Genomic DNA, 12151 nt, shown 5'->3' with positions numbered 1-12151 from the left:
TTACCTTTCTTTAATATTAGGGAAATGGATGCCTGCATGTAGGTAGGGGGAAGCTCCCCCTTATCCCTCGCCTCATTATATGCCCTCACCAGAAGGGGCCTCAGGTCCTCCCCAAACTTCTTATAAAATTCTATCGGGAACCAGTCTAAGCCCAGGGCATTCCCTGCCTGCATCGCCCCCATGACCTCCAGCACCTCAACCAGTCCTCCTCCACCCTGGGGTACTCCAACCCGTCCAGGAACCACCGCATTCGCTCTCCCCTGGCCAGAAGCTCTAATTCATAGAGCCTCCTATAAAACTCCTCAAAACCCCCATTCATCCCCACCGGGTCCAGCACCACTCTTCCCCATCCATCCTTTACCCTTCTGATCTCTCTCACCGCCACCTGCTTACTAAGTTGGTGGGCCAGCATCCTGCTCACCTTCTCCCCGCACTCATACACTGCCCCTCTGGCCCTCCACAACTGCCTGACTGCATTCCCCATGGACACTAACCCAAACTCCATCTGGAGCTTCTGCCTCTCCACCAATCCCGCATCCGGGGCCTCCAAATACATCCTACCCATCCGCAAGATCATATCCACTGGCCTTGCCATCTCTGTTCACTCCGTGCGCCCGGATCGATATAAACCCTGCCCAAACAATGCCTTAAGCGTTCCCCCATAGCGTGGCAGCCGAAATCTCACCTGTATCAGTCAGTTTGACGAACCCCCGAATGGCGGCCCTCACCTGCCTGCGCACCTCATTCTCCAACGGCCCTACATCCAGTCTCCACTGCAGGCGCTGGCTACCGACCTCCCCGATCCACTTGCAAGTCCACCCAGTGCAGCGAAACCACGATCGCTGAGTACCCAGAATCGACAATCCCTGCCAGCAGTGCCCTGTCCACCACAAAATAATCAATCTGCGAGTACACCTTGTGCACATGGGAGAAAAAAGAACTCCAATGCCCTCGGCCCCCAAACTTCCACGGATCTACCCCACCCTCTCCCATGCGCTCTTTGAACCCTTCAGCTCCTTTGCCATCACCGACACCCTCCCCGACCTCACCGGTCCAACCCTGGCTCAATGACAGTGTTAAAATCCCCTCCCATGATCAATCGGTGAGAGTCCAGGTCCAGGATCATCCTTGGCACTTGCCTCATGAATTCCACATCGTCCCAGTTTGGGGCATAGACATTCACCAAGACCAATGGCATCCCCTCCAGCTTCCCACTGTCCAACACTAACCTCCCACAATATTCCACACCTCAAACGCCAACTGTTTGTTTATCAGCACCGCCACCCCCCGCGTCTTCATATCTAATCCCAAATGAAAGACTTCCCTAATCTTCAAGTGTGTTTCTTACAAAATGGCCATGTTCGCCTTCAAGCTCCTCAAATGCCTGAACACAAGTGACCGTTTGACTGGTACATTCAGCTCTCTCACATTCCATATGACCAACCTGGTTGGGGGCACCCAGCACCCCACCCCTGCCGATCAGCCATATCCCTTCTTGGGCCAGCCCGTGTCACACGACCCTCCAGTAACACCCTCGGATGATATGATTAGAAAAGACAACGGGACAGTAATGGGACAATCAAAAGATGGATCTAGAGGAGCTATAATTAGCACAGCAGAATCATTGCCAAAATTATTTTTAAACAAATTTAAAAATGGAAGCAGTGCCACAGTCTAAAATTATTGAATTTGATGCCAGAAGGTTGTAAAGCACCTCATTCAATGAGGTGCTGTTCCTCAGACTTCCGTTTAGCTGCATTGGAAGCAGAGGCTAAGGACAGAGGTCAGAGTAGGTTTTGAAACACAGAAATTAGGAGGCCAAATAGCCCTTTGAGCCTGCTCCTCCTTTCAACATGATCACAGCTCATCCTCTCCAAAGTCATACTCCGGCACACTTTCCATACCCCTGGATATCTAGAAATTAATTTCCTTCTTAAATATATTGGCAGAGAAAGAGACAATGCTCAGGTTGTGTGTGCAGACTGAACAACCACCACATTTGGTCTCCCCAGTATAGATGAGACTGCATCGTGAGCAGCAATTGCGAAGCTGTAAAGGTGGGAAAAGAGGAGGCGAAAGAGTAAGTGTTGGGAAAGTCCCATGAGAAAGAAGTGCAGGTGCAAGTGCAGTCCAAAGATGTGCGGGTTAGGTGGATTGGCCATGCTAAATTGCCCGTAGTGTAAGGTTAATGGGGGGATTGTTGGGTTACGGGTATACGGGTTACGTGGGTTTAAGTAGGGTGATCATTGCTCGGCACAACATCGAGGGCCGAAGGGCCTGTTCTGTGCTGTACTGTTCTATGTTCTAAGGTGTTCAAGATAATGGAAGAGACAACTAAGATTTGCAGGGCAAACAGATCCTGCAGAATGCAGAAAATGTTTTGCAACAACACTGGAGGTATCAGAAATAGCTGAGTTTGATGCATTCAATGTGGGGACTTCTCAAGTGGAAGGGGAAGGCAAGGAGAATTCAATCATGGTTCTGGAAGGGGAATACGATTGAGAGAACATTGGCAAATGGGACAGATAGTCAGGGATTCTATGGTAGAGGGAAATCCTCAATGTTGGAAAAAGGAAGAAAACAAATAAGTAGGTGATTTCAATCAGCAAAAGCACATCCTCTCCATTGATTTGTTTTTGCCAAAAACATTAAGGTATAGGATCGAATGGTAGAGTAAAGCCAGTATTTGTCCGAGGAGAGATTGTCGAGACCTATATCCCGAGTTAAGAATAAGGGCAGATCTTATTTACACTTGGGAGTGTTGAACAGGGTAAATGTTGGGGAATGTACTACTTGGCTAGAGTCTAAAACTAGGGGTTGGACTCAGATGACGAGGTCAGTCATTTAGGATTGACGAGAAATTTCTTCACTCAAATCAGTTTGCATCTTTGGAATCGTCTCCCCAAGGAGCTGGGGATTCACTCTGAATATATCCATGACAGTGATGGATACTATGGAAATGAAGAGATATGGGATAGTGCAGGAAGATGGAGTTGAAGTAAATCAGTTGTGATCTTATTGAATGGCAGCGCAGGCTTGAAAGGTTTCATAATTTACTCCTGTTGCTATTTATGATGTATTCAAGTCTGGTTCATGAATATACCCTCTAAATCCAAAAGGATATTTGCACTCAACCATGAGTGCAGTCAAGTGGATCCTGGTCGTAATGTGATTTACCACCGAACAGAAATTTAACTAAAACCCAAGAGTTGCCCAAGGATCACCTTAGAAATGGAATTATGGGGTGACACAAGGTACAGTGGTTAGCATTGCTGCCTACGCCGCTGAGGACCCGGGTTCGAATCCCGGCCCTGGGTCACTGCCCATATGAAGTTTGCAAATTCTCCCCGTGTCTGTGTGGGTTTCACCCCATAACCCAAAGATGTGCCGGTTAGGTGGATTGGCCACGCTAAATTGACCCTTAATTGGAAAAAAAATAATAATTGGGTACTCTAAATTTAAAAAAACATTTTTTAAAAAAGGGAATTATTCATATCACTCCCTCACAACGTGCTTTTTTTTTCCCTAGCGTTTTCGGATAGGGCAATTATCCCATGCACTCAGTTGTTGTACCAGTGTTGGATACTAAAAATAACCACATTTGAGCGATTTTCTTCCGAGGAAATAGAAAATGTGAAGCGACGTCACCAAATCTTGTTTTTGGCTCAAAGTTTTACATAAAGTAAAAATAAAACAAATTAAATTTACTAATTTTGTATGTAATTTTTGACGCCGTTAAGATCAAGAGAAAGGCTGGAGATCCACTTACATTTTAAGTAAGTGGAAAGGAAGGTGTAATAAAGTGACATGTCCCTATAGGGTTTGGTGATAATTTGATTAATGTTTCCAAGGAATCTAACAAGTCCTCAATCCAGTTTGAATATCACCCTTCTATGGTCAATTCAAAAAGAAAGTACAACATTAATTACGGTAAGAACCATGGGGAGGGGACAGGAGATGTAAATGTAAACATGACATACATAGAAAACAATTAAAAACCAGCTTAAACAAACGTCTCCTATATTCCTACCGACCACCACTAAAATGCTCATAGCTCAATGAATGCTACTTTGAAATGCACTCAATGTAAAAATTCTTTAGATTTATAATATTGAAAATAATCGATTATTAAAGGTGCAACTAAAGGGAATGGATTGGAAAAATCTGTCCAAAGCATCAAGCTCAGAAAACTCTACATCTGACGAAAATCATCCATAAAATCTTAACAGGAGAGTTTTCTTGATTTACTGCTCTGATCTTTCTGTCAGTGTGGCACATTTAGGATAAACCCAAGGAAATTATGCAAACCCCTAGCTTGAATATACACATTTTTGGAGCGTGCTTTGTATGGCAGTGACAGCTGGCTCCAGAGCTGTCACTTCTAATCAGTCGTCTTCAACATCTTGGAGGGAGAGCTGCACAAAGCTGCCATCACCTCTGGTCTCAAATTCCTCTTTCCACTCAATCACAATATTCTTGTTAAAGCAAATCCAGGGGTATATTTCCTTTCTGCACCCACCCTCACCCCCAAATTTGCACCTGAAATTTAAATTAACATTGTTTACTATTATCCAGAAAGAATGAGACGTTTAATTTTCAAGCTAGCAGTCACTGTAGTGGAACTAAATGTAACCCTTTTAACACTGCATAGTTATCACTGCCATTTAATATGCCACATAATGCTAAAAAATATCAATGGCAAAGAAAACAGAGGTTTCCCATTCAATTTTAATTTGTAATTTAAAAGATTATTTTAAGAAAATTATACTTTCAGCTCAAGAAATTAGTTGACATATGTTTTATGACAGTTAGAAGAACTAAGGTTCTTATTAATTTAGTCAACTTAACAAATCTCTATTTTCAGATTGATACATTTCTTCCACTCCAACGTAATATGCTTTAATAGGGGATGATGATGAGTCAGCGGTGAAAAAAACTCTAATTTTCTGAAATGAAATACAACTCAAAAACTACTCATTAGAACACTGCGTCATTATTCGAAGTCCAGTACCAATTCAAAAAGAGAAACATTGATGACGTTTACCAAATTGCACAGTTGACAAACTGATACGGACAATCATTTCCAACTCAGATTATCGTTTTCCAGTAAGGAAGTGGGATGACAACGTGAATATAGGGTGCACTCCATTGTATTCTCTCACTTTCTAGCTAATGGTCAACCATTAAGTTGAAAAATTACATCACCAATTGTAAATGTTCAAAACAGGATGTCCAAAATTACAACCAAGTCGAACCAATATGTATGTGGTCATCATTGTACCATAAAATGTATACTCATGACTCTATAACTGCCTTGTAAGATTATTGTGTGTGTATAGAGGTCTACAGCACAAAAAAGGCCCTTCGGCCCATCATGTCTGCGCTGGTAAATGTTACATGGGTGATATCAGGTTAAATTCACTTCAATGGATAAATTTTGGAATACGAAAATTAAAGGCCTTGCTGTAATAGTCATTTAAGATTAGAACAAAAACTGCATCAATTAAGCAATTATCATCAATGTGATAAAAACAGGTATTCGAAGTCCAGTACCAATTCAAAAAGAGAAACTAGTTTGGGCTAGTTCCATTTTTAGATTGTGATTTTATTACAACTTGCAAGTCCAAATTCCTGAAGTTTCCAAATTGCATGACTCCCAGTGTGCACAAAATTAAACTGATGAGTAACTGAGCACGTTTGGCAGGTTCATTTAACGTCTCCTTAACCCTCTGTGGCTCCTGATCTTTTTACATGCTTTTCTGGACATTTGAAGGTCAGAGTAGCCTCACGGTTACCATTGTTTTTGACAGAACAGTACCTGCACTAGTTCTGAAGTAAGTGCATTAGTGAATGGTTTGATACAACAGAAATTTAAAAATTGCACTGCCATACAGTTGATGTTCATCGCAACCTTCAATGGAAAACATCATCGGGATTTTGCTCATATCCAGAACTGGGATTCTTTGCATTCATGCTCAAAATACCTGTTTTTATAAGAAAGGGATTTTGTGATATTATTGGCATACCAGATGCATACACAATTTAATCTTGGATTATGTGCTTCATTGAGGCAAACCGGGTGTATTGATGAGATTAGCAAGTTTATCTTATGGGAAAAATAAAAGTTAATGTTAGATCCCACCGGGGCCACATTAATTGATAAATGCAGAATAGTGGTATGGTATAAGTTACTTCAGCGTCACAATTTAAAAGAAAATAAGGCTTGGATTCCATTAAGCTTCAAGTGCAATATGTGGACACTGGATGAAGAAAAGATTGCTATGATGTTCAGCCAGTTAACAATCAGAGACTCGAATAATGGCTGAAATATTAACAATTGCAGGAGAGGAAAGAGAGCATGGCAAGACTAACTGTAATTAACCAAAATAGCACCAAACTATGTCAGTTAAAAAAGTAACTGCAAAACAATAATTTGGAGAGAAATGTATTTATTTTTAGGATTGGTGCGATCACCTCGTTGGCAGTTTTAATCGGAAATGGGAATTCACCATATTTTCTGGAGGCCGAGTAATTTTTCCAGAAGCAGCAGAAAATGGCACTTTACGTGCTGAGTCTTGATAGCTTACTGTCTTCCATTTGTATACCACCATTTTGTTCAAAGGCAGCAGTTATTGAAGCACAATTTAATCAAATTTTACTAAGTAGTGCCAATTTGTATTGGTGCTTATAAGAGGCTAACTTCACATTTTACAGGATAGCAGTGCTACATTTGTAACCATGTTCGCTTTACACAAGCCAATTTTTAGAATGATTTACCAACATATTGTTCGACTTGATATTGGGAAATATACACAGCAGCAAATACTTTGCCCAGTGGTGAAGAACTAGGGGTGGCACGGTGGTACAGTGATTAGCACTGCTGCCTCACAGCTCCAGGGTCCTGGGTTCAATTCCGGCCTCGGGTGACTGTCTGTGTGGAGTTGACATTTTTTCTCCTGTGGTCTGTGTGGGTTTCCTCCCACGGTCCAAAGATGTGCAGCTTATGGTTTATTGGCCATGCTAAATTGCCCCTTAGTGTCCAAAAGTTTAGGTGAGGTTACTGGGATAGGATGGAGACGTGGGCTTATGTAGTGTGCACTTTCCAAGGGCCGGTGCAGACTCAAAGGAGCGAATGGCCTCGTTCTGCACTGTAAATTCTACAATTTTATATCCATAGCAGATATTAAAACAACTTCACATTTTTAACCAATATTTCTTAACTTAAGACTGGATCAATTCAACAGGAATGAACATAGCCTTTGCAGAGGAAAGAATTGAGGTTTCTGTAAAGGTACTGGAAATGTACACAAATATGAATAACTTGAAATGTTTACAATTTAGAACAGATTAAAACAAATTATATTTCTAACTTTGTATTACTCTGATCACAGGATCTTGCAAGTTGTGCAAAGAACAAACATACTTATGTATCATTACCTTCCACAGCTCAGGACTTTACAGCCAATGAAGTGCTTTTTTAGTTGCAATTATAATACAGGGAACACAGCAGCCTATTTTCACAAAGCATTGTCCCATAAACAGCAATTATATACGTGATCTGATTCAAGGTGTTGACTGAAGAATAATTGTTTTGCATAACACCTGGAGAAATCTCCTGCTCTTTAATTAGTGCTGTGGGATATTTTGTGAGAAAGCAGTTGAAAGATGTTATCTAGTGTAGCTACCCCTCAGTGAAGGGGTCAGCCTAGATTTTGTGCTCAAGCCTTAGAAGTGAGTCTCAAAGTTCCTATTGCTATCTCAGACAAGACTACTGAGCCATGGTTGACTTGTGCTACATCACAGGTGCAGTTAAAATTGTGTACTAAGTACAATTACAGAAATTAGTAGAAACCCAATTATTTTTCTTAAGAGAATGCCCAAGATGATTAGTGGTACAGGAAGAGAAACAAAGTTGAGCATTGGAGATTATGGTGCTTGCTCACTTTGAGAAATGGCCGTTGTATTTTGCTAACAGGATTGTTTCACAAAAATATCAACAAAATGGAAGAGCACAAAATTCCAACAAGCACTTACGGTTGAATGTTCAGCATTACATACTCAGTAGATACAATTAGTTTGCAAAGATGGCTGCAATATAATGGTGAACGTTTACGCACATAAAAACGAGAAATACATTCAATGAGTTTCCCCAAGTGTCGAGAAACCTTTGCTGCCAATACCCTCATACTCAGCCTAAACCAGAGATTATATAAGAATTAGCTAATTGACCGGTGGGAGAGGAGCGGGCTTGTGCAATATGTTACGATGGAAGTATTGAAAGTACGTGGATGTTTGCACATTTTTGCCTTTTTTGCTTTCTTTCTGATGATGTTTGTAACTGTTTATAAAGCCAAAAACTACCTCAATAAAATTGTTTATTAAAAAAAAAAGAATTAGTTAATTGAAACGGAGATTAATTATCAATATTCTGATGCAGTAATGTTCAAGTTTGATGCATATTTTGAAAAACCCTAAATTAATCATACGCTTTGTTAAAAGGAAAAGTGGAAAACACCTTGATAAAGCCAAGAACCTGAAATGTTATTACTTTCTTCTTCCTGCATCTGTACCTTTCTCTGATGATTATTTATTCTTTTATGTGGTTTCCTCAATAGAAACAATTTTGTGCAGAACTGAATTACTGAAAAGTAATGCTATTCAATCCAATAAACAGGTAAATATTAATTTAATTGCACATCCAACCCCAAGTTTCGCCAGCGTTGCAATTAATCTATAAGTACACAATCAGATTACAATAAACATGGCATCTGATTACTCCATAAAGCAAACATCTAGCATAATGACATCCCATCAACTGTGATCGGAAATCTGCTCCAATTTATCTGTGCGGAGGCAAATCGTACATGCAGTTGTTGCATTCCGAAATGGAGTAATAAAATAAGATTTGTTACACAACTCATCCTGAATTGGATAAACTATACCTGCTTTTCTCAAATTATTTGAGCATTTGTAAATAGTTCTAACCAACCTCAATACCACAAGTCCAATTTCAGACCACTGCTAACTAAACTCAGGACCAGGTTTATAATAGATAATCCTATGCAAAATAATATTCAACAATGTCTCCCAATCTTACCAACTCCCACAATATAAGCCGTCTTAAAATTTAAAATATTTGAACAAAATGCTTTTACTATAAATCTTACTATTCCACTTCAAACTCAAACAAGGTCACAAATATGCAGAGTACTAAAATATATTCCTCATTTTGAAAAAGCCAGTGAGCGATCTCTGGCGTTAGACTAACACAAAAATGTAGTAAATTGTGTCACATATTGCTCTGCCCGACCATATGGTTTCGATAGAGGGAGTGGACAAATTACTGCTGTGCATTTGAATCACAGCAATAATGTCCAATTACGGTGTAAAATTACGATATAAAGTTAGCACCTTTGACTGAAAAGCTAAGCATACAATGAAAAAAATAATTAAATTTTTATGAAATTCAAGGTTCTTCTGTGACATTATTTACCAAGCTCTTAAATCAAACCAACTGAGAAATAAAACTGACCGATACTGCACTATACAAGGAGAATGGCACCTGGCCATCCCGACAATTTGTACAATTACAAAAATGGGACATTTTAGTTGTCTTTGTTAATTACAGGGCAAATCCTTCAAAATCATCTTACCCCCAAAAAGCAGCTTTGTTTTTGCCCCACTTTTTTTGCGTGATGTGGATCTGAACAGATGGTCCGACACAATGCTCAACGATTGAAGGAAAAAAAAATAATGTAGAAGCAAAATAGCGATTTTATCTGTCCTATCCAAAATGAGCAGAAAGCCCTGATTGGACAAAATGGAATCATATGAGCCAGTGTCCCAGCCACGTGACTAAATCCTTTCCCAAATCCTCCTCTTTGGTCTTCTGACTACTTTACGTTAAAACGTCTCATCATTCCAATGGCACGATCAAAAAGACCACTTCCCCCGTCCAGAGAGCTGCAGGCTACCATACTGCGCCAGTATTACCACAGCTCAAAACAGCTCCCCGAAATGCTAAGTCAGCTTACTGGGACCGTAGTTAATCTTCCAGTTTAGAAATCGGTACATTTCACTGGATTCCAGCCTTCTGGTGAACACAACCTAACGTAGAACTTCTTTTTGTTGAAGATATTTACTGATGTTTTGTGTAGAACTGGGAAGTGGATGCAGGGAATGAGCAAAATGCTCAGCGACCTCATAACCAGCCACCCAGTGTCTCCCTTCAAGCCAAATGTGTCCACAGCACTGTTTTCTGAATTTTGTGTCAGATTCCGGAAACGCTTCACTGGATTTGATATATCCACATTTTAAACTTAAATATGTAGCCTGTTATGCATTTTATAAAAATAAATGTAAACTTCATTACGATGCATGTGTTTTGCTCTTTACTTTACAAATTACTTCTTTGTATTTTTGTTTTAGTTTAAAGCATTTTCTTTTCAATTTGTATTTCAACAAAAAATATTTTTAACACTATTTCTTGGCTGTGCTAATTCTATAACAAAGCATGGATTTGGGTAAATGACTGGGAGCATTGTAAATCACTGTATAGTAAGTTACAGAATCCATGCAAACCAAGATATTACAGATCAAAAACCTGAGCTCCCAGTGATTCACACCTCAGTTTATTCAGATAGCCAATCCTAAAGTTTAGAGCAAAGTTTAAAATACCAGTGACATGTAAATGATGCAGAGCTGCTGGTTCAAGACACAAAACTTGCACTCAAGCAATTATGAGAATATAAACCGTTAAAGTCCAATTTTAGCATGTGCTTTTGCTTCATTTGGCAAACAAAGGAAGAGAATCCAACAGACCAATGTAGAGAGTATAGTAACCCATTTTGTGTAGATAATTAACAATTTCTAATTATGGAAACACCTAACCAGTAAATAATAATAATCTTCATTATCACAAGTAGGCTTACATTAACACTGCAATGAAGTTATTACGCAAAGCTTCGAGTCGCCACATTCCGACGACTTTTTGGGTACACAGAGGGAGAATTCAGAATGTCCAAATTACCTAACTGCATGTCTTTTGGGACTTGCAGGAAGAAATCGGAGCACCTTAAGGAAACCCAAGCAGACACAGGGAGAATGTGCAGACTCCGCACAGTGATCCAAGCTAGGAGTCAAACCTTGGTGCTGTGAAGCAACAGTGCTATGCACTGTGCTACCTTGCTGCAAAAATCAGTGAGACAATCTTAATTTATAAATGAAGTGGTTCCAGGGATACAGTTCCTTATTTTTGACAATATAATTTGCTCACAATTGCAAACCTGTACTGTGTTCAGCAGAACAGGCACCGGACTAGGGTCTTTTCACAGTAACTTCATTTGAAGCATACTTGTGACAATGAGCAATTTTCATTTCATTTCATTTTTTTATTTCATAATCCAAAGAATAACTTCAGTAGAAAGAAAACTCTATGGCCCACATTTGATGGCAAAATAACAACCAAGTGCAATGTGCACACCTTTATTGGCTAAATACCCCAGTGACATGATGAGGAACAGATATCTGGTGTGTTGTGAGCCCCCACAAACTGCTGGACACTTGTACAATGCTGCCATTAGCATTATGCCAACTGCAGCTCAGTTTCAACCCGTCAGATTCAAGAACGCATTTATGCTCAGTATGGATTTAGTGCTGGAACTTAAAATTATTAATCTGATAACAAGATGTCCGGCCCAGAAAAGGACCAATTGAAATGGTGCAATCTGATTTCTGTAGGTCATAAATTGTCAAAGATTTTTTACAACTTTAAATGCTTTAACTTTCTTTTCTACCTTTCTCCTATGGGCAGCACAGTAGCACAGCTTTGTTCCTTCAAAGCGCCAGGGTCAACTCCCTGTCACTGTCTATGTGGAGTCTGCATGTTCTCCCCATGTCTGCGTGGGTTTCCTCCGGGTGCTCCGGTGTCCTCCCACAAGTCCTGAAAGATGTGCTGTTAGATAATTTGGACATTCTAAATTCTCCCTCGGTGTACCCGAACAGGTGCCGGAATGTGGCGACTAAGGGCTTTTCATAGTAACTTCATTGCAGTGTTAAATGTAAGCCTCCTTGTGACAATAAAGATTATTATTATTACTCTCTAATTCTCATCTTTCTTGTCCTCACTATTTCTCGATCGTTGCCTGATTTG

The 12151-nt window shown here is 40.1% G+C and overlaps 1 protein-coding gene across 35 annotated transcripts in view; it reads right to left on the bottom strand.

Annotated features, from left to right (window-relative positions):
* The window catches only part of pcbp3 (poly(rC) binding protein 3), a 251594-nt gene that overhangs the window by 97227 nt on the left and 142216 nt on the right, over positions 1 to 12151 (bottom strand). Inside the window, exon 1 of one of the 35 annotated variants that reach the window (XM_038787704.1) lies at positions 9654 to 9805. The exons of the other annotated variants lie outside the window; for them this stretch is intronic. The gene's annotated coding sequence lies outside the window, so the exon portion shown is untranslated. Of the gene's footprint in view, positions 1 to 9653; positions 9806 to 12151 lie in introns of those variants that run through there. 35 annotated transcript variants of the gene reach the window in all.

The sequence above is a fragment of the Scyliorhinus canicula genome, chromosome 2, assembly GCF_902713615.1.
Source record: "Scyliorhinus canicula chromosome 2, sScyCan1.1, whole genome shotgun sequence".
NCBI classification, from domain to species: domain Eukaryota; kingdom Metazoa; phylum Chordata; class Chondrichthyes; order Carcharhiniformes; family Scyliorhinidae; genus Scyliorhinus; species Scyliorhinus canicula.
This window is presented reverse-complemented; position numbering and strand designations above follow the sequence as displayed.